Source organism: Vigna unguiculata, chromosome 11 (genome assembly GCF_037176805.1).
Source record: "Vigna unguiculata cultivar grain cowpea cultivar isolate G323 ecotype 2 chromosome 11, ASM3717680v1, whole genome shotgun sequence".
Lineage (NCBI taxonomy): Eukaryota > Viridiplantae > Streptophyta > Magnoliopsida > Fabales > Fabaceae > Vigna > Vigna unguiculata.
The window spans coordinates 35,797,308-35,824,001 of record NC_140802.1 but is presented as its reverse complement, the minus strand read 5'-3'; the positions used below and the strand labels follow the sequence as shown (position 1 = coordinate 35,824,001).

Sequence of the window (26,694 nt, the reverse complement as noted above, 5' to 3'; positions counted from 1 at the left end):
GAATCATTAGACATTAGCACCCTTCCAATTACGCCAATTCTACCTAACGACTTCAGTTGATTACACGTTAGGTACTATGATGATTTCAACTTTTTCAAGGACGAATTTATTTTAGAAGTCGTCAAGACTTAATATTACTTACCTTGTCCTGTAAATTTTTTAGATTGTGTCTCTCAACTTTTGATTAGATTATGATAAATTATTTTTTAGTCTTAAACTTATTTTTTAAATAGGTATATTAATGAAAAACAAAAGAATAAATTTATTTTTTAAAATTGATAGAGAAACTACTGGTGAAGATGAAAACATGATAATATGATTATTTATCGCATAACAATGAAATGAAAGCTTGTGAATATTTTTTGAATAAAATGCATGTTAATAAAATAGAAGATGAATATTTTGCAGATCATATGGTTATTTACATTGAAAAAAAATTAACTGAAAAACTTAATTATAATTCAATTACCATGAGTTAAAAAATATTTAAAAACGATAGACATTCCTTTAAATATGTGCAGTTTCTTTGATAATTATAAATGTACTAGATTATATATTCATTTTTATTGAATTAATCACAATAATATTAAATATATAAATTTTGAGTATATTATTTTGGTTTCCCAAAAAATTTTGGTGAAGAGATCCGCCATTGCCAATCTTGTTCATTTGTTATTAAGAATGAACATAGGGAAAGTAAAATAACATTGTTGTTTGTTGTTGTATGACCCAGACTACAATGAAACACAACATTTATTTTAATATATATATATATATATATATATATATATATATATATGTGTGTGTGTGTGTGTGTGTGTATGTTTTTGAAGACAAGAACAAGACTAGACAGACAACGACATCGATCAGACTATAATGTATTTAACTAATTCTACATCATCTCAACCACGCCACCATGTTTCTTCTTGTGTGACCCAACTTCAACATCATCAACAATGAACTTCCATACTTTGAACTTGAATTTTCAAGCTTGTCACCTTGACCCCAAATGGCATAAGCCTCTTCCCCATGAGCAGCTTCATCACCAATCTCCATATCTTCTTCAGACATTCTCAGTGGAACAAAAACTCTAATGAAGAGGCATATCAAGCTTGTGGTGACAACATTGACAAAGACAACAAAGATAATCCCAATTATTTTGGACCCCCTATTTGTTTGAACCCTGTGTGCACCTTGTTGGAATGGAAACCATAGAAAAACCCAACGTATTAACCAGGAACTCCGTAGAACAATTTGTTGAGTCTTGACTCGGCAAACAGCCCAGTGAGTAATCCTCTTAAGGTTCCTACAATGGCGTGAGTGTGGAACACTGCCATGGTGTCATCAACCTTCTACAGTAACTTTGATCTCTTGTGAACCACCATCATGGTGAACCAAGGAATTGACCTAGAGAACACTCTCATTAAAAGTGTTGCCCATCCCTCCACAACTCTTGAATAAGATAATACACACTAGTTAGGTTATAACATGTTTGGGATAACTTATATTTAAGTAAAAAAGTTAAAAATTGTTAACTTTGGAGGATGAAATTTGTAAAAAGTTACTTCATGTTAAAATTATTGTAGAATATTGAAGAAACATTTAATATTGTTTAAAAATGTGTTAAGAAGAGTTTCTAACAAAATCAGTTTGTAAGGTGAGATGTACACTTATTTATATACTATAAACTTATCTTATCTCTAGTTAATGTGAGATTTGTAACACACCCCTCTCATGCCCAAACATATACATCTCGAGTGTGGGATTAGACATTAATGGATGGTCTGATGACGACCTTATTGAGATTGGCACGATAGGTCTAACAAACAACGAATCTCTCGATAGCAGTTAATATAATAGGTTCAACAAATAAAAAATTTCATGAGGAGAAACTCAAATTCATGACTCTCAATACCATGTTAAGAAGTAAACTTTAAACCTAATTCAACTTTATATAAATATACTTATAAACCCAGGTTTACACCCAGTTAATATGCTATCTCTAACAAAATGAACTTATGTAGTCAATGTGCTATCCCAACAAAAGTGAACTTTGGTATAACCAGAATCTAACAACCTAACTAGTTTATATATATATATATATATATATATATATATATATATATATATATATATATAGAGAGAGAGAGAGAGAGAGAGAGTGAGTGAAAAATTGAGAAAGAAACCTGCGGCAGGAGTAATGCTGACCAAACCAGTGATCATGCCTTGAACAACTCCAATAACAGAAGGCTTTCGGAAAAAGATGACATCAAGAATGACCCAAGTGAGCAAGCTGGTGGCAGTGCAAGCGTGGGTGTTGAGTACGGCAAGGGAAGCATTTGCATTCACTATGTATGGACACTAGGGCAAAATAGACATATTAAAACAAAATATTAAATCGGTTGTAAGGGAATCGATCTAAAACAAAACACGGTAGCAATTTTGTAAATAAAAGGAAGTATATAAGATTGGTTATTTATTTAACCGATCTAATATTTACATATTATATCAATTGCAAGGAGAACCGATCTAATATATAACTATTAGATCGGTTAAATAAACAACTGATCTAATATCATTACACGAAAACTCTTTTAACTCTTTTTTTTGTGTTCTTCCTTTGCACCTCCACTCCTCTTTTTCTCTCACAGGCACTCTCATTCTCATTTTCGCCACCATGGTCGCCGCTCATCATTAGAGTTTTGGATACGAAGCTTTCTGTTGCCATCATCGTGTCCAACTGTCGTTTTCATCTCTTCTTCTTCCATCGTTGAAGTTCCACTTGACCTCCTCCGTTAGTCTACCGCTGCGCCATGTGTTGCAGCACCACTCAATCCCGCGCCGCACACCTTCACCCCAAGTATTAGATCTAGCTTCACTCCTTCCGCAGAACCATAACCAAAAATCGTTATATCTCTTTCGTTCTTAATTTGAGTTTTTTTTTTTTTGTTTTTGTTTTGTTTCTTTCTCGTTAGATCTGTAGAGTCTTCTTTCCAATGATGCCACTATTATTCTTTGCATATCTTTTCTTGACGAATCTGAAGTGTATTTGGGATCCAAGATCAAAGGCAAGGACGATAAAGATTTGAAAATGAACGTTGATGAACACCATTAATGTTTCAAAAATATTTTTTTTGGATATTAGATCGATTGTTGCAGAACTGATTTAATATATCTCTGACATATTACATCGGTGTATATTAAATCAGTTGTAGAACCAATCTAACATGTACTTCAGAACCGATCTAATATACATATTTTGTACTGGTGGGATCTCCTCCATTGAACCCTGTCCACCCATCCACAACAACCCTGCGCCTGCCAGCATCAGAAGGATGTTGTTTGGAGGAAACCTTTCCCTGTCCTTGTTCAGCCTTGGCCCAACCTGTCAAATCATATACACACATAGTTTCGGTCATTGTTATACATGCATATTTCTATCCCTAAAGGAAAAATCGATTATGACAAATACTAGATATGATTAACTAAAAACATTAACCATAGAATCAGTTAGCATATAGATACAAAAAACCCTGATGCTTACCCAATATGCAGCTGTGAAACCAGCAACCCCAGAAGACAAATGGATGGCATATCCACCTGAGTAATCTATTATCCCCATTTTGGACAAGAAGCCATTAGTACTCCATATGCTGAAAGCTGTGAAGGTGTAGGAGAATGTGAGCCACAAAGGCACAAACAGCATCCAAGCATAGAAGTTCATGCGCCCCAACACAGCACCAGCAATGAGAATCAGAGTAATGGCTGCAAACACACACTGAAAATACACCATTGTGGCATTAGGGAAGGCCCCCCAGAAAGGCCCTCTCGAAGAGATATCCATGATCAAGTGACATGTCATAGGTGATGTCGGTCTTGATATGGATGGCTAAACTGTGGCGGGTATTACAAACATTTTTTCTGCTAACGGGATCAACAAAGTTCGGTTGTGTCTTAGTACGTAACTCTCTACCAATCACAAACAAAGCTCTTGTACAAAATATATCTGTAATGATTCGTCAGAAATGTTCTTGAACATATTTAAACGAGTGGTTTAAGAATAAAACAAATAACCTAGCATTTTCAATACAAAAAATGATTATTTTTTATATCAAATGATTATACCGAGTGCGATTTGATATCTTTATTAGGTAATAACATTAATTAAAAAAAGTTAGATCCCACCCGCATTTGAATGGAAACAGTAACCTGGAAAACAAAGTTAATACATACAAAATGCTATTTAAATTATGATGAGAAAAAAGTTATTCTAACATTAATTTTAAGAAAGCAGCTTTGTTCTTGATATTCTAATTGTTTTATAATACTACTTCAAAAAAACAAAAGAATGAAAGATGGTGAGTAACTGTTGTACTAATTTTTTCTTTTAATAAATTAGGAGTGCTATCATAATACTAATTTTATTCTAACAAGACATTGATAGCAACCATTTGTAATAATCCAAGACACAAATAAAAGAAAATAATATTTAACAGTTTATTTTATTCTATATATTATTATTGGAGATATTTTCAATTTATTTCATATTTTTAAAAGTTTTAATCGTAAGGGTTCATGAAGAATAATGAACCCATGAATTTACATCAGAATGTGTTTCTTGATAGTGATGGACTGAAATTGGTAATGATTTAATGGCAATGGAAATTATATGAATCATGGTGGTGCTTGAGGTTGAACAAGAGTGAGAGTGAGAGTGAGCACTCTCACAAAATTAAAATTATGTACTTTACTATAAGCAAACTAGAGGGTTTGTACAGTAGCTAAGATGATTTTCAAAAGAAAATATATGTACTGTTTCAAAAGAAAATAAATTTGTACAGTAGTTACTATTTCAAAAGAAAGTTGAACATAATAAAATATATGTACACATATTTATGATTTTAAAAAAGATAAGATGATTCTCTATTTCTAATAGATATGACTCCAAAATTTGCATCGATTTGGCCCACATTAATGACAACAATTAAAAGAACAAATCTCATACAACGTCTTTATCTTCAATAAAATAAAATAAAAATGAAAAGTTGAAAAAATGTTATAGTGGGTGAAGGAGAGTGTCAATGAAGTAGATGAATGTAACTCAAGATGAGTATAAATGAAAGAGATGAGGAGAAAACTATGGATATAAGACCTTAGGTCAAGAGACAATATGGTGAGGAGAGATGGGTACAAATATATAAAATTAGGAGGGACAAAATAAAAAATTTTTATATACTTAATAATAATTTTAACAAAACCAGGAGATGTACTTGCCTATTCTCGTATACACGTAGGTCTGCTGCCACTGTGGGTGAAAAATATCAATATGAGTAAATAAAATGAGTGTTGATGAAAAAATGAGTACGCAAGGATATGGAGTGTGAATTATACAAAGACGAATGTGACGAAATTTACGTAGAAAAATGAAGAAAAAAAGTTATGCATAAAAAGATTTATTGGAATTTTTAAACAAAAAAGAAATTACTATATAAGAATAATGAATAAGGATACAAGATCAATAAAGTACAAGACAAGTTTCAAAAGAAGCTAAACACTATATATATATATATATATATATATATATATATATATATATATATGTATATATATATATAAGTTAGTACCTATTAAAAAAAATTTAAACCGATTTTAGGAGGTATAATTGAATAGCATTTAAATTGTCCCTGTTTATATAAAAAAGTTAGTAACTATTAAAAAAAAAATTAAACCGATGTTAGGAGGTATAATTGAATACCATTTAAATTGTCCCTGTTTACTAAGTCTAAATTGGTCAATTTATTATAGCACCATGTTTTCCTTCCCTAAAAATATGTAAAACTTTAAATTTCATATAATTATAAATCTTCAAATATTTTTTTCTATTTGTCTCTAAAAATCCAATGAACATTATAAGAGAAGACTTTACAGACCAAATAGAATCACACTTCAACCAAAATTGTCTAAAGTCAACACTCCAAGTAAATGGCTCTCACAAGTTTAGTATAAAGAGAATTTTGAACTTTCAAAAAAGAAAAAAAAATTGCCAATATATTTTCCTGAAACTTTTAAATGATGATAAAGATATATATATATATATATATATATATATATATATATATATATATATATATATAATTCATAAAAAGTAGAATTAGAATTTAAAAAAAAATGAAAACATGAAAGTGGAGGAAATAAATTTTTGAGAGGCCTAAGAGTCAATTTTTTTTAAGATAAAAAAGTGTTAAGGATAGAACATAATTTAGTAATTATTTAGAAGGAATTGCAAAAAGAAAAATTAGAAGTTAGTCCACGTTTATTCACGAGAAGAAAATTACATTTTCTTATAAAGAAGCAAATGAGTTCATAATGTGATGTTTCATATAGCTTTCAAATATAATAATATATTTTATTCATTTAGCTTTTCATTATTTTGAAAAGTAATAATCAACCAGTTGAAATTGCTTTCAACTTGAACAAATAGGTCCTAAATATCTAGATTTAGAAATATAACAAAAATTGTGGATGATTCATCATAAACACCACCGACATTTTAACTTTAATTTGTTAAAAATATCATATATGTCCTTATTTTAATTTTATTGATGAAAATATCATATATTTTATTCTCTTTTATTATTATTATTTAATATTTATGTATTAAGTTTTATTTTTTTCCTTATATTATTGTACTTTATATATTGGACAAGTTTCCAATAGATCAATATGAGAATTATATTTTAGTTGTTTTTCATTAAATACGTCTTGTGCATATTTTTCCTTTCTCATAGTTTATACATATCTAACATTATTTGTGACTAAATTTACGTAATTATTATATTTTATTTTTAAAAAGTAAAGTTTATCTATTATTTTTTAATCAATAAAAAATATAATTTTTATGTTGGAAAACATAATCAACCTAAATAAGTCTATATAACAACAAAGTTTGGGGCCAAAGAGAGGAATTTACGTATATCAAGTGCAACTATGTTTAAAGTTCAACTCGAAAACTATTCACATGCTAGACATTATCTATTTGCTTTATGAACTTTCTCTTTTCAAATTGATTTTCATACTAGTTCCCAAGTCTTCCAAATAGTTATTCAAAGTAATGCATCAATAATAGGGTAGTTTTTGTTGTCCAATGTATATTTTGGCAATACTTGTATTCGTTTTGTGCAATATTTTGTTCCTTGATTGTATGGAGGTTGAGAAGTAAAACAAAAGAGTGTTTTACTCTTAGTAGACTTTGTCCCGCGGTGAGACAATGCTCTATAAAATTATTTGCATAACAACATAGGAAATTCTAGAATGGAAAGTCTAAGTGGGTCGGAGCATTGGATTCCCCCACATCAAAATCTGATTAGAGGATTCTAACTTGCTGATTTAATGCCCTCAATAAGATACAAATTTCAATTATTATAAGAAAAATAAACATTTGAGAGTTTAAATTTCATTAATGCCCAAACATTTAATTGTGTTAAAAGTAAAAAATTTCTCTGAATCCACTCTCTCTTATTGTTAGAAATGCTTATTTAATTAGTTATGTTGCAAAGAACTTATACCTACTTATTTATTACACAAGTTCCACACTTTGTTTACAATATTACAAGTTAAGAACAAGTAGGTTGTGTTTTCCTCTTCAAATTTGTTGAAAATAAAATACTTTTTTTACATCTATTCAATATTACTTCATAGTAATATAATACACGTCCTTCCAAAAAATAAAAATAAATTGCAAACTATTTAATAGTTGAAGTGAAAATGTGTCAAACGGTGTAAACAACTCAAATCCTAGTATGAAAATTGGTTGACATGCCAAAATAAAAATTAACATAATTAAATTAAAAGAATTATATTCATTTATTTTTAAATTTTAGAGATAAAAAATGCTTTAAAGTTTCACACATAGACAAACTTCAATTTGTTTTGAAGTTCAATAACTAAATACAAATTTAATTCCTTTTTAATAATAAATATATTTGAAAATACATTAGCAAAAATAATAATTCTTGATTTATTTTAAAAATAAACTAATTTTAAAACCATTTTTAAGAATACATGTCATGGATTAAGGTGTATCCTTTACATTTATTATTTTTTAAAAATTGACGTAATATATTCCATTTTTATAATGATTAACAAAAGATTTTCAATTTTAAGTACCCGTCGTCAAGTTGCGTAGGATATTAGAATAGTAGCTAAAAAAAGTAGTATTCAAATTAATTAGTTAAATTGTTTGTTATAGAATAATGTATTAAATAATACACTTATTACCACTAATTTTGACATTTTAAAATATATTAAAAAAATATTTAAAATACCAATACAATATATTATTTTTAATGCTCACTAGAGGACAACACATAAAAACCAGTAGAGAATTTAAACTCTGTTTTTCCAATTGTAACCAATTTGTGTTCCACACAACACCAAAATTGTAGCAGCAATAGCAAATACCATGTACCCACAAAAGCAATCCAATTGAGAGATACATAAACCCAAATGCAAAACCTGAATGACAGTTACATAAACTCAAAATTTTCAACATCTGATGCGATAGTCATCATCACTAAAATTGGTTTTTCTGCCCTAAATTATAATCACAAAAGAAAAAAAAATCAGAATATGGAAACATATATAAGATGCAGAGGTTGTGGAACTAAAGTATTGAATGAATTAAGGTACATTCCGATAAACTTCCCTATAAACATGTCTATGAGAAGAAAATAAGAAAAAATGAAATAAATTGTGCATGTTAAAAATGAACTTTTAATGAACTAATCTTCTATGCCACATGATAGCCCAATTGTAGCTTCTAAAACAATACTCACGAAATCACATGTCACAATGATTTATTAGAGAACATTAGAAGAGTGAAAATGTATATGATTTGTTATAGAACATTAGAAGAGTGAAAATGTTGAAGAGTTAGGACAAAATGTGAAACACGATAATTATGAAACATGGTCAAGGAATCACACAATTGGAATTTTCTAGTGGTAACACATGAACAAAAAATAGATTGAATCAATAGGTTAAAGATCCAAGTAATATCAATATAAATATGATAATTCAGTTTGAATCGGTTCAGTTTTCACAAGAACCAAAATCGAACCATGTCATAGAAGAATGATGTTTTTCAGTTTTGGAAAAAAAATTCTTGGGTTAAACACCCTCGTTTCCCAAATTTGGATTCTCTGCTGGGTTTTTTGTGTTGTTCCTTTACTATGCCTTCATAATACACTGATTACCACTAATTTAGACATTTTAAAATATATTAAAAAGATATTTAAAATACCAATACAATGTATTTTTAATGCTAACTAGAGGACAACACATAAAATTCAGTAGAGAATCTGAACTTCGTTTTCCCAATTCCAACCAATATGTGATCCACACAAGACAAAAATTGCAGCAACAGCAGAAACCATGTACCCACAAAAGAAATCCAATTGACAGTTAAATAAACCCAAAATTTCCAACAGCTACTACGATAGTCATCATCACAGAAATTGGTGTTCCCCCTAATTTATAATCACAAAAGAAAAAAAATTAGCAAATATGAAAACGTATATATGATGCAGAGGTTGTGGATCTAAAGTAGCAAATGAATTATGGTACATTCCGATAAACTTTTCTATGAGAAGAAAATAAGAAAAAATGAAATAAATTGTGCATGTTAAAAATGAAGTTTTAATGAACAAATCTTCTATCCCACATCATAGCCCAATTGTGGCTGCTAAAGCAATACTCACGAAATCACATGTCACAATGATTTATTAAAGAACATTAGAAGAGTGAAAATGTACATGATTTGTTAGAGAACATTAGAAGAGTGAAAATGATGAAGAGTTAGGACAGATTGTGAAACACGATAGTTATGAAACATGGTTAAGGAATCACACAATTGGAACTTTCTAGTGCTAACCCATCAACAAATAATAGATTGAATCAATATGTTAAAAATCAAAGTAATATCAATATAAAATATAATAATTCAGGTTGAATTGGTTTAGTTTTCACAAGAACCAAAACCGAACCATGTCATACAAGAATGATGTTTTATCAGTTTTAGAAAAAAATTCTTGAGTTAAACACCCACGTTTTCCCGAATTTAGATTTTCTACTGGGTTTCTTTGTGTTGTTCCTCTATTGTGCTTTCATAATACACTGATTACCACTAATTTGACATTTTAAAATATATTAAAAAGATATTTAAAATATCAATACAGTGTATTTTTAATGCTCACCAGAGGGCAGCACATAAAAACTAGTAGAGAATCTGAACTCCGTTTTCCCAATTACAACCAATTTGTGTTCCACACAACACCAAAGTTGCAGCAACAATAGCAAATACCATGTACCCACAAAAGCAAGCCAATTGAGAGTTACATAAACCCAAATGCAAAACTTGAATCACAATTACATAAACCCAAAATTTCCAACATCTGTTGCAATAGTCATCATCAGTGAAATTGGTTTTCGCCCCTAAATTATAATCACAAAAAAATCAGAATATGAAAACGTATATATGATGCAGAGGTTATGGAACTAAAGTAGCAAATGAATTAAGGTACATTCCGATAAACTTCCCTATAAACATTTCTATGAGAAGAAAATAAGAAAAAATGAAATAAATTGTGCATGTTAAAAATAAACTTTTAATGAACTCATTTTCTATGCCACATGATAGCCCAATTGTAGCTTCTAAATCAATACTCACGAAATCACATGTCACAATGATTTATTAGAAAACATTAGAATAGTGAAAATGTATATAATTTGCCAGAGAACATTAGAAGAGTGTAAATGTTGAATAGTTAGGACAGAATGTGAAACACGATAGTTATGCAACATGGTTAAGGAATCATACAGTTGGAATTTTCTAGTGGTAACACATCAACAAATAATAGAATTAATGAATAGGTTAAAGATCCAAGTAATGTCAATATAAATATAATAATTCAGTTTGAATTGGTTCAGTTTTCGAAAGAACCAAAATCGAACCACGTCATACAAGAATGATGTTTTATAAGTTTTAGAAAAAAAATTATTTTGTTAAACACACACTTTTTCCCGAATTTGGATCCCCTGTTGGGTTTTTTTGTGTTGTTCCTCTACTATGCCTTAATAATACACTGATTACCACTAATTTTGACATTTTAAAATTTATTAAAAAGATATTTTAAATACCAATAAAGTCTATTTTTAATGCTCACCAAAGGGCAGCACATAAAAACTAGTAGAGAATCTGAACTTCATTTTCCCAATTGAAACCAATTTGTGTTCCACACAACACCAAAATTGCAGCAGCAGCAGATACTATGTACCCACAAAAGCAATCCAATTGACAGTTACATAAACCCAAATGCAAAACCTGAATCACAGTTACATAATCCCAAAATTTCGAACATCAGTTGCGACAATCATCATCACTGAAATTGGTTTATCCCCCCCTAAATTAAAATCACTGAAAAAAAAAGTCAGAATATGACAACATATATATGATGCAAAGGTTGTGGAACTAAAGTAGCAAATGCATTAAGATGCATTCCGATAAACTTCTCTACAAACATTTCTATGAGAAAAAGTTAAGAAAAAATGAAATAAATTGTGCATGTTAAAAATGAACTTTTAATGAACTAATCTTCTACCCCACATGATAGCACAATTGTAGCTTCTAAAGTAATACTCACGGAATCGCATGTCACAATGATTTATTAGAGAAAATTAAAAGAGTGAAAATGTTGAAGAGTTAGGACAAAATGTGAAACACGATAATTATGAAACATGGTTAAAGAATCGTACAATTGAAATTTTCTAGTGGTAACACATCGACAAATAATATATTGAAACAATATGTTAAAGATCCGAGTAATATCAATGTAAAGATAATAATTCAGTTTGAATTGGTTCAATTTTCACAAGAACCAAAATCGAACCACGTCATACAAGAATGATGTTTTATTTGTTTTAAAAAAAAATTATTGGGTTAAACATACACTTTTTTCCGAATTTGGATTCTCTGTTGGGTTTTTTTGTATTGTTCCTCTATTGTACCTTCATAATACACTGATTACCACTAATTTTGACATTTTAAAATATATTAAAAAGATAATTAAAATACCAATACACTGTATTTTTGATGCTCATCAGAGGGCGGCACATAAAAACCAATAGAGAATTTGAACTCCGTTTCCCAAATGCAACCAATTTGTGTTCCACAAAACACCAAAATTGCAACAGCAAAAGCAGATACCATGTACCCACAAAAGCAATCCAATTGACAGTTACATAATCCCAAATGCAAAACCTGAATGACAGTTACATAATCCCAAAATTTTCAACTTCAGTCGCGATAGTCATCATCACTGAAATTGGTTTATCTCCCCTAAATTATAGTCACTTAAGAAAAAAAGTCATAATATGACAACAAATATATGATGCAAAGATTGTGGAACTAAAATAGCAAATGAATTGAGGTACATTTTGATAAACTTCTCTACAAATATTTCTATGAGAAAAAGTTAAGAAAAAATGAAATAAATTGTGCATGTTAAAAATGAACTTTTAATTAACTAATCTTCTATGCCATATGATAGCCCAATTGTAGCTTCTAAAGCAATACTCACGAAATCGCATGTCACAATGATTTATTAGAGAAAATTAGAAGAGTGAAAATGTATATAATTTGTCAGAGAACATTAGAAGAGTGAAAATGTTGAAGGGTTAGGACAAAATGTGAAAAACGATAATTACGAAACATGGTTAAAGAATCGTACAATTGAAATTTTCTAGTGGTAACACATCAACAAATAATAGATTGAATGAATAGGTTAAAGATCCGAGTAATATCAATGTAAATATAATAACTCAGTTTTAATTGGTTCAGTTTTCCCAAGAACCAAAGTCGAACCACATCATACAAGAATGATGTTTTATCAGTTTTAGAAAAAACATTATTGGGTTACACACACTTTTTCCAGAATTTGGATTCTCTGTTGGGTTTTTTTGTGTTGTTCCTCTACTATGCCGTCATAATCCACTGATTACCACTAATTTTGACATTTTAAAATATATTATAAAGATATTTAAAAATACAAATACAGTGTATTTTCAATGCTCACTAGAGGGCGACACATAAAATTAAATAGAGAATTTGAGCTCTGTTTTCCCAATTGCAACCAATTTGTGTTCCACACAACACCAAAATTGCAGCAGCAGCAGCAACAGATACCATGTACCCACAAAAGCAATCTAATTGGCAGTTACATAAACCCAAATGCAAAACCAGAATGACAGTTACATAAACCCAAAATTTCCAACATTTTATGCGATAGTCATCATCTCTGAAATTGGTTTTCCCCTTAAATTATAATCATAGAAGAAAAAAATTAGAATATGAAAATCGTATATATGATGCAAAGGTTGTGCAACTAAAGTAGCAAAGGAAATAAGGTACATTCCTATAAACTTCTCTATAAACATTTCTATGAGAAGAAAAAAAGAAAACATGAAATAAATTGTGCAAGTTAAAAATAAACTTTTAATAAACTAATTTTCTATGCCACATGAAAGCCCAATTGTAGCTTCTAAAGCAATACTCACGAAATCATGTGTCACAATGATTTATTAGAGAACATTAGAAGACTGAAAATGTTTATGATTTGTCTAAGAACATTAAAAGAGTGAAAATGTTGAAGAGTTATGAAAGAATGTGAAACACAATAATTATGAAACATGGTTAAGGAATCACACAATTGGAATTTTCTAGTGGTAACACATCAACAAATAATAGACTGAATCAATAGGTTAAAGATTTGAGTAATATCAATAGAAATATAATAATTCAGTTTGAATTGGTTCAATTTTCACAAGAACCAAAATGGAACCACGTAACGCAACAAAAATGTTTTATCACTTTTTGAAAAAACATTATTGGGTTAAACACCCACGTTTTCCTGAATTTGGATTTTCTACTGGGTTTTTTTTGTTGTTCCTCTATTGTGCCTTCATAATACACTGATTACCACTAATTTTGACATATTAAAAAATATTTAAAAGATATTTAAAATACCAATACATAATATTTTTAATGCTCACCAGAGGACACCACATAAAAATCAGTAGAGAATTTGAACCCCGTTTTCCCAATTGCAACAAATTTGTGTTCCACACAACACCAAAATTGCAGGAGCAACAGCAGATACCATTTACCCACAAAACCAATCCAATTGAGAGTTACATAAACCCAAATGCAAAACCTGAATGACAGTTACATAATCCCAAAATTTCCAACATCTACTACGATAGTCATCATCACTGAAATTGGTTTATCCCCCCCTAAATTATAATCACTAAAGATAAAAAGTCAGAATATGACAACATATATATGATGCAAAGGTTGTGGAACTAAAGTAGCAAATGAATTAAGGTACATTCCGATAAACTTCTCTATAAACAGTTCTATGAGAAAAATTTAAGAAAAAATGAAATAAATTGTGCATGTTAAAAATAAACTTTTAATGAACTAATCTTCTATGCCACATGATAGCCGAATTGTAGCTTCCAAAGCAATACTCATGAAATCACATGTCATAATGATTTATTAGAGAACATTAGAAGAGTGAAAATGTATATTATTTTTCAGAGAACATTAGAAGAGTGAAAATGTTGAAGAGTTCAGACAGAATGTGAAACACGATAATTACAATACATGGTTAAGGAATCACACAATTATAATTTTCTAGTGGTAGCACATCAACATATAATAGATTGAATCAATTGGTTGAAGATCCAAGTAATGTCAATATAAATATAATAATTCATTTTGAATTGGTTCAGTTTTTACGAGAACCAAAATGGAACCACAACATACAAGAATGATGTTTTATCAGTTTTAGAAAAAAAATTATTGGGTTAAACACTCACGTTTTCCCTAATTTGGATTCTCTACTAGGTTTTTTTATGTTGTTCCTCTACTGTGCCTACATATTACACTGATTACCACTAATTTTGACATTTTGAAAAATATTTAAAATATCAATACACTGTATTTTCAATGCTCACCAGAGGGCAGCACATAAAAACCAGTAGAGAATCTGAGCTCCGTTATCCCAATTACAACCAATTTGTGTTCCACACAACACCAAAATTGCAGCAGCAGCAACAGATACCATGTACCCACAAAAGCAATCTAATTGGCAGTTACATAAACCCAAATGCAAAACCTGAATGACAGTTGCATAAACCCAAAATTTCCAACATTTTATGCGATAGTCTTCATCTCTGAAGTTGGTTTTCCCCCTAAATTATAATCACAAAAGAAAAAAATTCAGAATATGAAAATCGTATATATGATGTAGAGGTTGTGCAACTAAAGTAGCAAAGGAAATAAGGTAAATTCCTATAAACTTGTCTATAAACATTTCTATGAGAAGAAAATAAGAAAAAATGAAATAAATTGTGCAAGTTAAAAATGGAGTTTTAATAAACTAATCTTCTATGCCACGTGATAGCCCAATTGTAGCTTCTAAAGCAATACTCACGAAATCATGTGTCACAATGATTTATTAGAGAACATTAGAAGAGTGAAAATGTTTATGATTTGTCAAAGAACATTAAAAGAGTGAAAATGTTGAAGAGTTATGAAAGAATGTGAAACACGACAATTATGAAACATGGTTAAGGAATCACACAATTGGAATTTTCTAGTGGTAACACATCAACAAATAATAGATTGAATCATTAGGTTAAAGATCCAAATAATATCAATATAAATATAATAATTCAGTTTCAATTGGTTCAGTTTTCACAAGAACCAAAATTGAACCACATCATACAAGAATGATGTTGTATCAGTTTTAGAAAAAAATTTATTGGATTAAACACCCACGTTTTCCCAAATTTGGATTCTCTGCAGGGTTCTTTTATTGTTCCTCTACTGTGCCTTCGTAATACACTGATTACTACTAATTTTGTCAATTTAAAATGTATTAAAAAGATATTTAAAATACCAATACAATGTATTTTAATGCTCACCAGAAGGCATCACATAAAAAATAGTAAAGAATCTGAACTCCATTTTCCCAATTGCAACCAATTTGTGTTCCACACAACACCAAAATTTCAGCAGCAACAACAGATACCATGTACCCACAAAAGTAATCCAATTGACAGTTACATAAACCCAAATGCAAAACCTGATTGATAGTTACATAAATCCAAAATTTCCAACATTTGTTGCGATAGTCATCATCGCTGAAATTGGTTTTTCCTCCCTAAATTATAATCACACAAGAAAAAAAATCAGAATATGAAAACGTATACATGATGCAGAGGTTGTGGAACTAAAGTAGCAAATAAATTAAAGTACATTCCAATAAACTTCTCTATAAACATTTGTATGAGAAGAAAATAAGATAAAATAAAATAAATTGTGCATGTTAAAAATGAACTTTTAATGAACTAATCTTCTATGCCACATGATAGCCCAATTGTAGCTTCTAAAGCAATACTCACGAAATCACATGTCACAATGATTTATTAGAGAACATTAGAAGAGTGAAAATGTATATGATTTGTCAAAAAACATTAGAAGCGTGAAAATGTATATGATTTGTCAAAAAACATTAGAAGAGTGAATGTTGACGAGTTATGACAGAATGTGAAACACGATAATTATGAAACATGGTTAAGGAATCACACAATTGGAATTTTCTAGTGGTAACACATCAACAAATAAGAGCAAAAACTTTAAATACACAATAATTCAACATGGTTCGGCAACATCTAACAATACTTAACAAAACATGCAATCTTTCTTACAAAAATGGTAAACCTTCTCATGCGATTCTTCTAGCAAAAATTGTAAAACTCTTCCATAATTATTTGACAAAAATTGTTATCCAACTCCTAGTAGACTTATTGAGTTGTAGTCACATTACTAAATTCAATTTTTCAATTTTTATAGTGGTTTCCAACTTTTTCCTTCTTCATATTACTCAATTACTTAAAAGTTGTATCATGCAAAGACCAAATAAAAAACAAACACACACACATAAAGCCTAAAGATAAGCTATGATAACATATAAAGATAAACTACAGTAACATATTTCATAGAGAATAATCATAAACTAAATTTGCAGATTTATGGGTTGGCCACCCTCGACCACTACTTCTCCCCCAATCCACTTTGTTGCTACAACCACTGCCATCTCTTCCACCAAATTCACGACAACCACCTCCTCTTCCACCTCTTCCACGGCGTGTACCTCAGTTCCCACGCCGAGGCTTTTCCTTTTCAACTGTCAAGCGATAACCTCCAAGCTCACTCTCATCAAGATGTAGAGCTTTATTCACACAAGCAACATGGTTGAACTCCAAATGAGCAAACATGTAATTATGAAATTTGAAATTCAATACACACTAGTTCTTGCACATGTTTTAAGTTTTTTTTGGGTTCTACTGGAACTTATGATTTAAGCTTTATATAAGCTTATGCATTTTGAAAACAAAAGTTCCCCTTATACAGAAATAAAAGATTTTGCGAAATCAAGTATTAGATTTATTTTATTCGGTTCTTTGAATAAAGGAGTAAACTTTAATATAACATTTCTATTCAAGCAGTACTTTTACTGCTAAATAATACAAGAAACCTTTCTCAATTACTCTTTATATGGTCTCAAAAGTCCTAGCTTTATCAATGTATAGACTCTTACTCTACCCTTGTGGAGGCATGCATGTCCATACCCATCAAAAGACTGCTCTAACTAGCACAGTCAAGGGCGACAAAATAGCAGCCAATTGCAGCACCAATGACTCCACGACAACTAGAGTTGATAGGGAGATATTTACCCTGTTTTGCTGAATTCAGACTCACTTAAAGCCAATGTTTAGCATCTCAAGAGGAAGAGAGTACAGTTAGAAAAAAGACTAAACACACTCACAAAAAGAGAGAAGAGAAGTGAACAAGGGATACCAGGTACTGAATCTCAAAATTTTATTTCTCACACAGATATGTATTACAATAACAATGTTACTATTTATTATACAATAACAAGTAATTAGTTAACAACCACTAGCTACCTAACTAATATGCAACACTAATTGAATTATTTGCAACACTTCCCCTAACTCAAGATTTTAAATAGACTGCACTCCTTTCATCTCTACAATCAGCTTGAACCTGTTAGGCTTACGAGGCTTTGTTAAATATTAGTAACTTGTTAATTAGAACTCCAATATTTCAATCCTGACTTGATCTCTTAGTGTTAGAATATAATCTGCTATTACATATTTGTAGGAAATTAACAGTTACATATTCTAGGAAATTAGGATGATTGGTTCCTAATTATTAGGTGTTTTTATTATAATTGATTCTGTAAATTAGTATAAATACATCCTATGTTAGACACACAACACATTCAACACATATACATTTCTATATAGTATCAGAGTCATGGGTTAGAGCCTATCCTATCAAAGCTTCATTTTTGTTGGGTCTATTGTTCCACTTGTTTTCAAACCACCTATTAGTGTCTAATCTCATGCTCGAGGTGTGTATACCTCAGCAAAAGGGGTGTGTTGGAAGTCTCACATCAACTAGAAATAAAGCCAATTTATAGTATATATGTGGGTTCAATCCTCACCTTACAAGCCGATTTTTTGATATTGAATTAGGTTTAAAATCTACTTCTTAACACGATATCAGTAGTTTTGGGTTTCGATCTTCGATCATCACTGTTCCACTGATTCCCTGTGAAAAACTGACTGGGATGAGCAACTATAGCTCCTGGGCTGTGGTTTCAAGGTCAAGGTCGTGCCGACCACTTGACCTAACATGCCAAAGACATTCCCCGCAATGATCAAGCCCAATAGATGCAAATTGATGCCTCTTTATGGAGCAATGTCAAATTGCAGCCTCAATACCATGCTTTTACTACTTGTTATGATGTATGGAAGAAAGCCAAGAAACTATACTCCAATGATATTCATTGTCTTTACAATGTTGTCTCCAACCTTATCACTGTGAAGTTGGAAAATCATAATATACAGGCATATCTTGGTAAACTCGATTGCTTAATTGCTGATTTTGAGTCACTCATGCCTTTCACTAATTAATGATGGAACCAGACATGCCAAACAACATGGAAAGTTTTTTATGGTTTTTGCACTTGTTGGACTTCCTCCTAAGTTTGACTATGTCCGCAATCAAATCTTATCTGGCACAGTTGTTCCATCTTATGAAACTGGCAGTGAACAAGTACTTCACCTCTAAGTTCCTCACATGTTTGGTCATTCTCTTGTACCTCCGATTGATTCCTCTACCTTTTTCTGTCAATTGACTTATTTGGATTCTTTACCCTTCGTGACCATAATGGCTCTCAAATTAAAGTTCATGGCATTGGTCACACACGACCTTCTTCTTATGTTACCCTAGATTTTGTGCTTTATATATTCCCATGTGTCCTTTTAATTTAATCTCCATAAGCAAGCTCCCTCGCACCCGAAATTACCCTATTCCTTTTGCTAATCATTTTGTTCTTGTTCAGGATCAGCGTACCAGGCAAACTATTGGAGCATGACATGAGTCTCGAGGATTATACTATCTGTCACAATCGGTTGTCTGTATCCCTGGTGTGTCTCAAGCTCTTGAGCATCAATACTTAGGTCACCTCAGTCCTACCAAAATGCGTCTAATATTTTTTTTATCGGCAAAAGTTAGTTGTTAGTTTTTCTTAGTGGGGGGAGTTGAACCTACAACCTCTCCCACCTTCACTTCTAAACCCACCAAACCAACCTTATTTCTGCAAATTGTTAGCTAGGGGGATCAAATCCACAACTTTTCCCTCACATCTCTTCCATCTAACTACTAAGCCACCTAATCACTCCTATGTCTAATATTAGAATGAGTGACTGTGTCGATGGTGATGACAACAATGGTAGTGATGGAGAATCTGTGACAAGCAGGATGGGTGCACTTAGGTAAACCAAAAATTAGAATGAGTGCGCTAAGGCAACCAAAAAAAAAGAAACAAGAAAAAGCTACAACTAAGGCTGCTAGGGTTTAAATGCAAAAGTAGAACACTCAAGATTAGGACTTCTAATACCAACTTGGAAATACTTGAACAAGAAGAAAATTGATTTAACTCAAATTGATAGTAAACCAGAACAAAAGAGTATATATAGGGCTCTACCATTAACAAATATCATATAGTTTCGTACAACATCTTAATTGTCATTATTACAATAACAATTACAATGGTTGGTGGAATCTCAACAATATTTTTCCATAACTCAACACAATTGTATCTATGTTTAACAGTACATTATAGCAGCTAATATCTTTCCATATCTTTCACAGTTCTAACTTCTATAGACTACATAAGGTTACATAAATTACTTTTATTGCAGCTTTAGCTATAGCAAAGAAGCCAATTCCTCATACACACTAGCATCTAGAGCCACCAATCGCTCTCTCATCACCCTCAAATATCTCTCAGCCTCTTCAACCTTTCCACAACGACACAAACACCGAACAACCGTCACAAAAACTGACAACCCAAGATTCACACGTTTGTACTCCATTTCATAATACAACTTCAAAACCTCCTGAACCTCATCCTTCTTAGCATAACCCTGCATCAAAAGAGAATAAGTAACATCATCCGGTGAAAACCCTTTATCCATCAACACACTTAACATTACATTCGCTTTCTCCACTTCACCCTTTTCACATAGCCTCTCCACCACCTTATTAAACACCACACAACCAGGCACAAACCCAACCCTCACCATCTCATAAAAAACCCTCACACACTCTGATATCGCTGTCGTTAGGCGATCAAATTACCACTACTTTAGCAACTTCAGTATTGCCAGTTTGTAGTGAAGAAAATAGTTAGGGTTAAGATAACCCTGAGTCGTCTCACAACGAATACAGAATTGATCTCAAATATTTGATTCTCAAAAATGCAATTTAAAACTAGCAACTATAAAAATAGGGGGGTTTTGATATGCAAAGAAAATGACACGGAAGATTGTAAACACAGTAATAGTAAATAGGTCAATTCCACTGCTTTTTCTAAATAAGATTCTTCATTGGTTATCTAGAGATTATTGCTAAATTAATCATTGTTGTTGATTTACAAATAAATCAATGTAAAGACTCAATTCATTTGTTGGCATCCTCACTTTTAATCAAAGTACAGTCTCAATTAAAAGTGAGAATTATTAGATTGTCCATAGTAAATTCAATCAAAGTACAGTCTCAATTAATTTTACTATGCCTAATCATGTCTATTCCTTTGTTTCTTTACCAAATAGAAAACTTAATTAATCAAAGTAAAGTCTTGACTAATTTTAGTTAAAGTAATTACCTCTAATCAAATTAAAGTCTCAATTATTGGCAAAAACTTATTTAATCAAATGAAAGTTTCTAAACAAAATCAAAGTAAAGTCTCAATTTAATTTAAAAACCTTTTAACTCATATGATTAGCATGCATGTAGATTCAAAATCATTATTTTCTATTCGATTAAGAAGCAAAGGACATAGATAAACAAAAACCACAACAATAATCAAAATAACAAACACATAAATTCATCTAACCTCAGAATCCATTTAAGAAATTACAGTGGAATCAACCCTTAAAGCTTAGCCCTCCATGGCTTTGATGGAATACATGATAATATGATGAAAAGAAAATAAAAGAAAGGATGAGAGATGTGGTGGAGACGGTATCTGCCAAAACCAGAGAGTTCTAAGTGTCTAAGCTGTCAGCTGTAAAATGTCAGTCCTCTCTTCTGCTCCCTTAAGTCTCTTTATATAGGCTTCCACTGGACTTTGGGCTTTATCTGTCAATTGCTAAAATCTTTTATTTTTATTTAATTAATTAGCAACTTAATTCCTGTCCAACTTCCAATTCTGCCCCTCTCATTTAAGCATTTTTACAAAATTGACCAGAATTTGACCAGAGTTTGACCAGTTTGACCAGAGTTGACCAGTTTTGACCATTTCAGTGTCCATTGAGAGACTGACACGTGGCGCAGAGTGCACTTTCTCTCTCCAGACTAGGGTTTGCTGCGTTTAGGGTTTCATGGAGGCTTGTGGATGACGGCGCGGCTGCTCCTCCTTCTCCGGCGATGAAGGCGTGGTGGTGGAGGTTTGTGGACGCTGCTAGTGCGCGTGGATGGTTTTCGCTGCTGGTGCGAAAATGGTGGCTGCCATGGTTCGTTCTCGTTCGCGCGTTCTGGTTCGCGTGCGCTGCGGAAATGGTGCAGATTCCGGCGAAGAGTGCTGCTGCGGTGGCTGCGATGGCGTTCTTGCAGGTGAAGGTGGCTACGCGATTCGTAGTGAGCGCGAGGTTCTGTGACGGCCGCGAATGGAGGAAGATGGTGGTGGCGCAGCGATGGAAGAAGATGGCGTTGTCATGGTGAGTTTCAGTGGTGGCCGGCGAGGTTGGCGGCGGCGGCTGCCGTGGAGGGTGGAAGGAGAGAAGAAAATTAGGGTTAGGGTTTTGGGAGATGAAGATGATGACGTGGCAGCCTTCCATTGGACAGCTTGTTAGTGCAAGGATTGTTGCCACGTGGCTTGCTCTGGTTGGGTAATTTTAAGATGTGGGGATTGCCACATGGCATGATCTGGTTGAGTGGAGTTTAAGTGGTAGGAGGGGTGCAACTTAGTGAAAACTGGGGGTGCAGAACAGGTTTTTGTGGTCCACTTGAGGGAGGAGTGTGCAAATAAAATCTGGGGGTGCATTTAGCTCCTGATTTATTCTTTTTCAGAATTTCTTGATTTTGGACTTATTTTGTAACTTTGAATATTTTAAAATCACACTATTAGTTGACCAAAAATAAATTCCAGCTGCATTAACAAACGTTAGAATATCCAATAATATTTTATGCAACTAAAATCAATTTTTACGCCACTTTTACCAAACTTACTCAATAAATCCAATAATCACAAATCCTAATTAAATCAATCTTTAAGCACAGAAAAGTCAATTAAATCCCCAAATTTAAATATTAAATGAGGGCAAAAATTTGAACTCATCACACTCCTTCGAATCTGTCGCAACAACATGCTCAAACGCCTCACCGTATGGCCTCAGCTCATTCCCCTCCATTTCACGCACCAAACTAACAACCTCCCCAACTCTCCCATCTCTGCAAAACGCTCCAACAAACGACGTGTAAACAAAAGTGTTCAGCTCAAACCCTCTTCTCACCATCTCCCCATACAATCCCCACGCGGAATCCAAATCCCCAAACGCAACCTTTGCATGCAGAACCAGAGACCACACAACGTTCTCGTGAAGCAAATCTTCTGCAACAGCCTTTTAAACAAAACCACAACATCACTCTCCGATTCCGCTCCCCACTCCAAAATCCTCAACATCAAATTACAATTCACGATCATAGAAGGAGAACGGAAAGTACTCTTCTGCATAATCTGATCCAGCGTGTCAACAATCTTATGCAATTCACCTTCCTTGCACAATGCATCAACCATGATTCGCAAACTCGTCAAATTAGGGTAAATCCTTCTCCGAATCATGAACTTGTAAACCTCCCAAACGAGAAAACAATTTTTAGATTTCTGCACCGCGTGAAGCAAGGCGTTAAAACTGACGGTGACGGAGACTCCATGCTCCTTCACGTAGTGAACAAACGTGGAAGGCGACGTCCGTTAGCCTGGCCTTCGCATAGGCTTGGATAAGAAGGTTCACAGTGAGGTCGCAATAGGTTGAAACGACCACGTCGAGAAGAGAATCGACGAGTGTAGGAACATCATGTGAGTGAGTGTTTGTTTTAGTGAGAGAGCAGAGAAGAGCGCGCACGTGGATGAGTAAGTTGGCTCTTAACAAGAGGTTGATGCGAGTGGTGGGCTAGAAGGTGGAGTTGGGCCGAGTTGCGGCCCAGTGGAAGAAGCCAAGTGCGGCTTTCGCGTCGGAGGGGGAATTGAATTGCAGAAGGAGATGTTGAACCGACGAGTCGTTTAAGTGGAGAGAACGGAACTGGCGAGTTATGGAATTCCAGTTGCGTTGTGCTCTGAAGGAATTGCAAAGTGCAATGACGACGCTTTGAGAACCTTGTATGAGTGTGTAGATGATTGAATCTGGAGAAGAAAAGCTTGGAAGTCAAACGAGCATAATAGTCAAAATCGCATTTCAAAATCGCATTTCAACTAGTAAGATCATACGAGATTACGATCTTTTTCTCCTTCTTCGATCTCGCGTCGTTTGAAAGTTACGATCTTCATGGATCGTTGCTAAAAATCGCAACTCGCGTGAAAACGATGAGTCTTGTGATGTAGACATCGTAGCGGGGCTCATCACAAAGATGTCTCTCGCAGCTTGCTGGCCTGGCTAGACGCTGGAAGGGTGCAGCAGGGTGTTGTCCTCTCGTGCATGTTTGGATTTAGGGTTCTTTTAGATTTTAAAGTTTTTTCATTTTGGTTGAATATTTAAGTAACTAATGAGACAATTGAAGTTGATAAGATTGGTTGGTTTTAGTTTTCCAAAGCTCGCGTGATTTCTTTCCTCAGTTGATTCAACATGCAAAGGTCTGGAGACTGAGACTTGTCTGATAAGTCTTACATAGACACCACATGCTAAGTAGTTTTAAGGGGAACAAATGGTTTAATTAATCCTATTATTATTATTATTAATTTTTTTTTTAAAGTATCTAAATTTCTTTTTAGTGCATATTATTCATAAATTTTTTAAACTTTTACATTTTATTCATCTTATTCATCTGTTAAATTTTAAAGATATTAATGAAATTGTAAAGTAAAAGTAAAATTATTCCTTCTTTTTTTTCCTCTAATTTTTTCTGTTTCTAATTCTCAAGGAGTTTATCAATGCAAAATTTTTCATAAATAATTGTATACAAAATAAAAAATAAATTAATTTTTTTTTTCATAATTTAAAGTTAATTTATTTATAAATTAGTTTATATAAATGTTATTATATAATTTTTTCTAATTTTTTAAATTTCTGTCTAGGTTAATTTAGGTTGTAAAAATGTTTCTTTTTTTTTAGTTTAGAAGTGTTTGAAAAATTTGTTCAAATATGTTCATAATTTACTTTTCCTAGTTTTGTTTTCTTGATTAGTATGGAGAATGACTCATTTGAGGATTTTTAAATTACCAAGATAAATCTCTAATATAAAGTGATGTGTTGGTTTATTAAACATAGAAATTAGGTTTGAATATAAAATAAAATTATATTTAAACACAATCATATAACATAAATCATGTGTTTTAATTTCTCAATTCTAAACTTTTTTTTTCTTTAAAGATTAATTTATTATCATGTGGTTTAACTTCTTATTTCTTAAAGATAAATAATATTTATCTTTTAAATCAAACTATAATTAAAAAACAACTTATTTAAAAAAGAGTAAATTGCACGCAATATATTGAAGTAAAATTTATAGGAGTATTTAAAATTAGTAAATTTTCAAAGTTAAAAGAAGGAAATGATATTTTGACCAATAATTTTTTGAGAAATTTTGACAAAGTTAAAATGAAGCTTGTGTGTTTTATGTTTTAAGAAAAAAATTAAAAAACTTTGACGTATATGTTTTCAAATTTTTTAACAAACTTGACAAAATGTTGAGATGGAGTCCAGGTGTGATCATGAACATGAAAGATCAGATTTAAGCATATAATATTTTATTTCTTATGTATAATTTTATATAGGAGATTGAGGTGTATAACTCTATATAATTTTATATGTATAGTTAATATTAAGAAGTTGCATTTTACCACTCCTATATTGTAGAGTTAGATACTTATTTTTAATCCATAGTGTTTTCAAGAATTATGTCCTTTCTCATCAAGTTATATGATTTTTCTTTTTCCCTTTAAATGTTATTTTAATTATTTTTTAAGTTAAAGTCCTGGGACGGAAGTTGTATTTAATTAAATGTTATGCTAGACTGTTCATATGGTTTCAGTTTGAAAAAAAATAAATAAATGTGTTATAAGAATTAAGTACCAAATATAAATTCATTGTGTGTCAAACAAAGTTATTGCTTTTGAAAACTTATGTGTAGGTTTTAGGTTAACATGCATAAATGTGTGGTTAATTTCATTTCGGGTAGTGTTATCAATAAAAAAAAAAATGTTTTGGCTATTCACACGGTTTCCATTCTTTCAAAACAACAAACAACCAAAATTTTCAAGAAGTAAGTACTAATTATAAATTCATTATGTGACAAATAGACTTAGATTTTTTGTAAATGTAGATAATAAGCTAACATGCATGAATAATCATAAATAGTTACATGGTTAGTTTTATTTTAATTAGTATCATTAATAAAAAAATTAATGAAGGATACTTACAATATTCGCATAGACTATCCCTATCATCCAGACCGTGGCATTTGGAGTTGGTAATGGGTTTGCGAACTTTGTGGCTTGTCCATGCTACTTTGAAGCCTGACATTGTCCTCCACCCATCCATGGATATGAAGGTTGATGACTTATTACGGAAACTTGTGAAACCGTCCACTGTCACCAACAACACTGACCATGGCCAAGGTTCCTCTGCCACTCATGGTACCTCAAATACTCAGGGTGCGCCAACAATGAACCAGGAATAGAATAGACAAATTCCATTACTGTGGTGCTTAGTATTGTCGAAATTACTTTATTTCCATTAGGATGTTCCTTAGTTTGCTGC

The 26,694-nt window shown here is 31.9% G+C and overlaps 2 pseudogenes; both read right to left on the bottom strand.

Annotated features, from left to right (window-relative positions):
• Window positions 1-892: 892 nt before the first annotated feature.
• Window positions 893-3,857, bottom strand: LOC114170342 (ammonium transporter 2 member 5-like; annotated as a pseudogene).
• Window positions 3,858-20,424: 16,567 nt separating this feature from the next.
• Window positions 20,425-24,187, bottom strand: LOC146881856 (pentatricopeptide repeat-containing protein At3g61360-like; annotated as a pseudogene).
• Window positions 24,188-26,694: the final 2,507 nt, after the last annotated feature.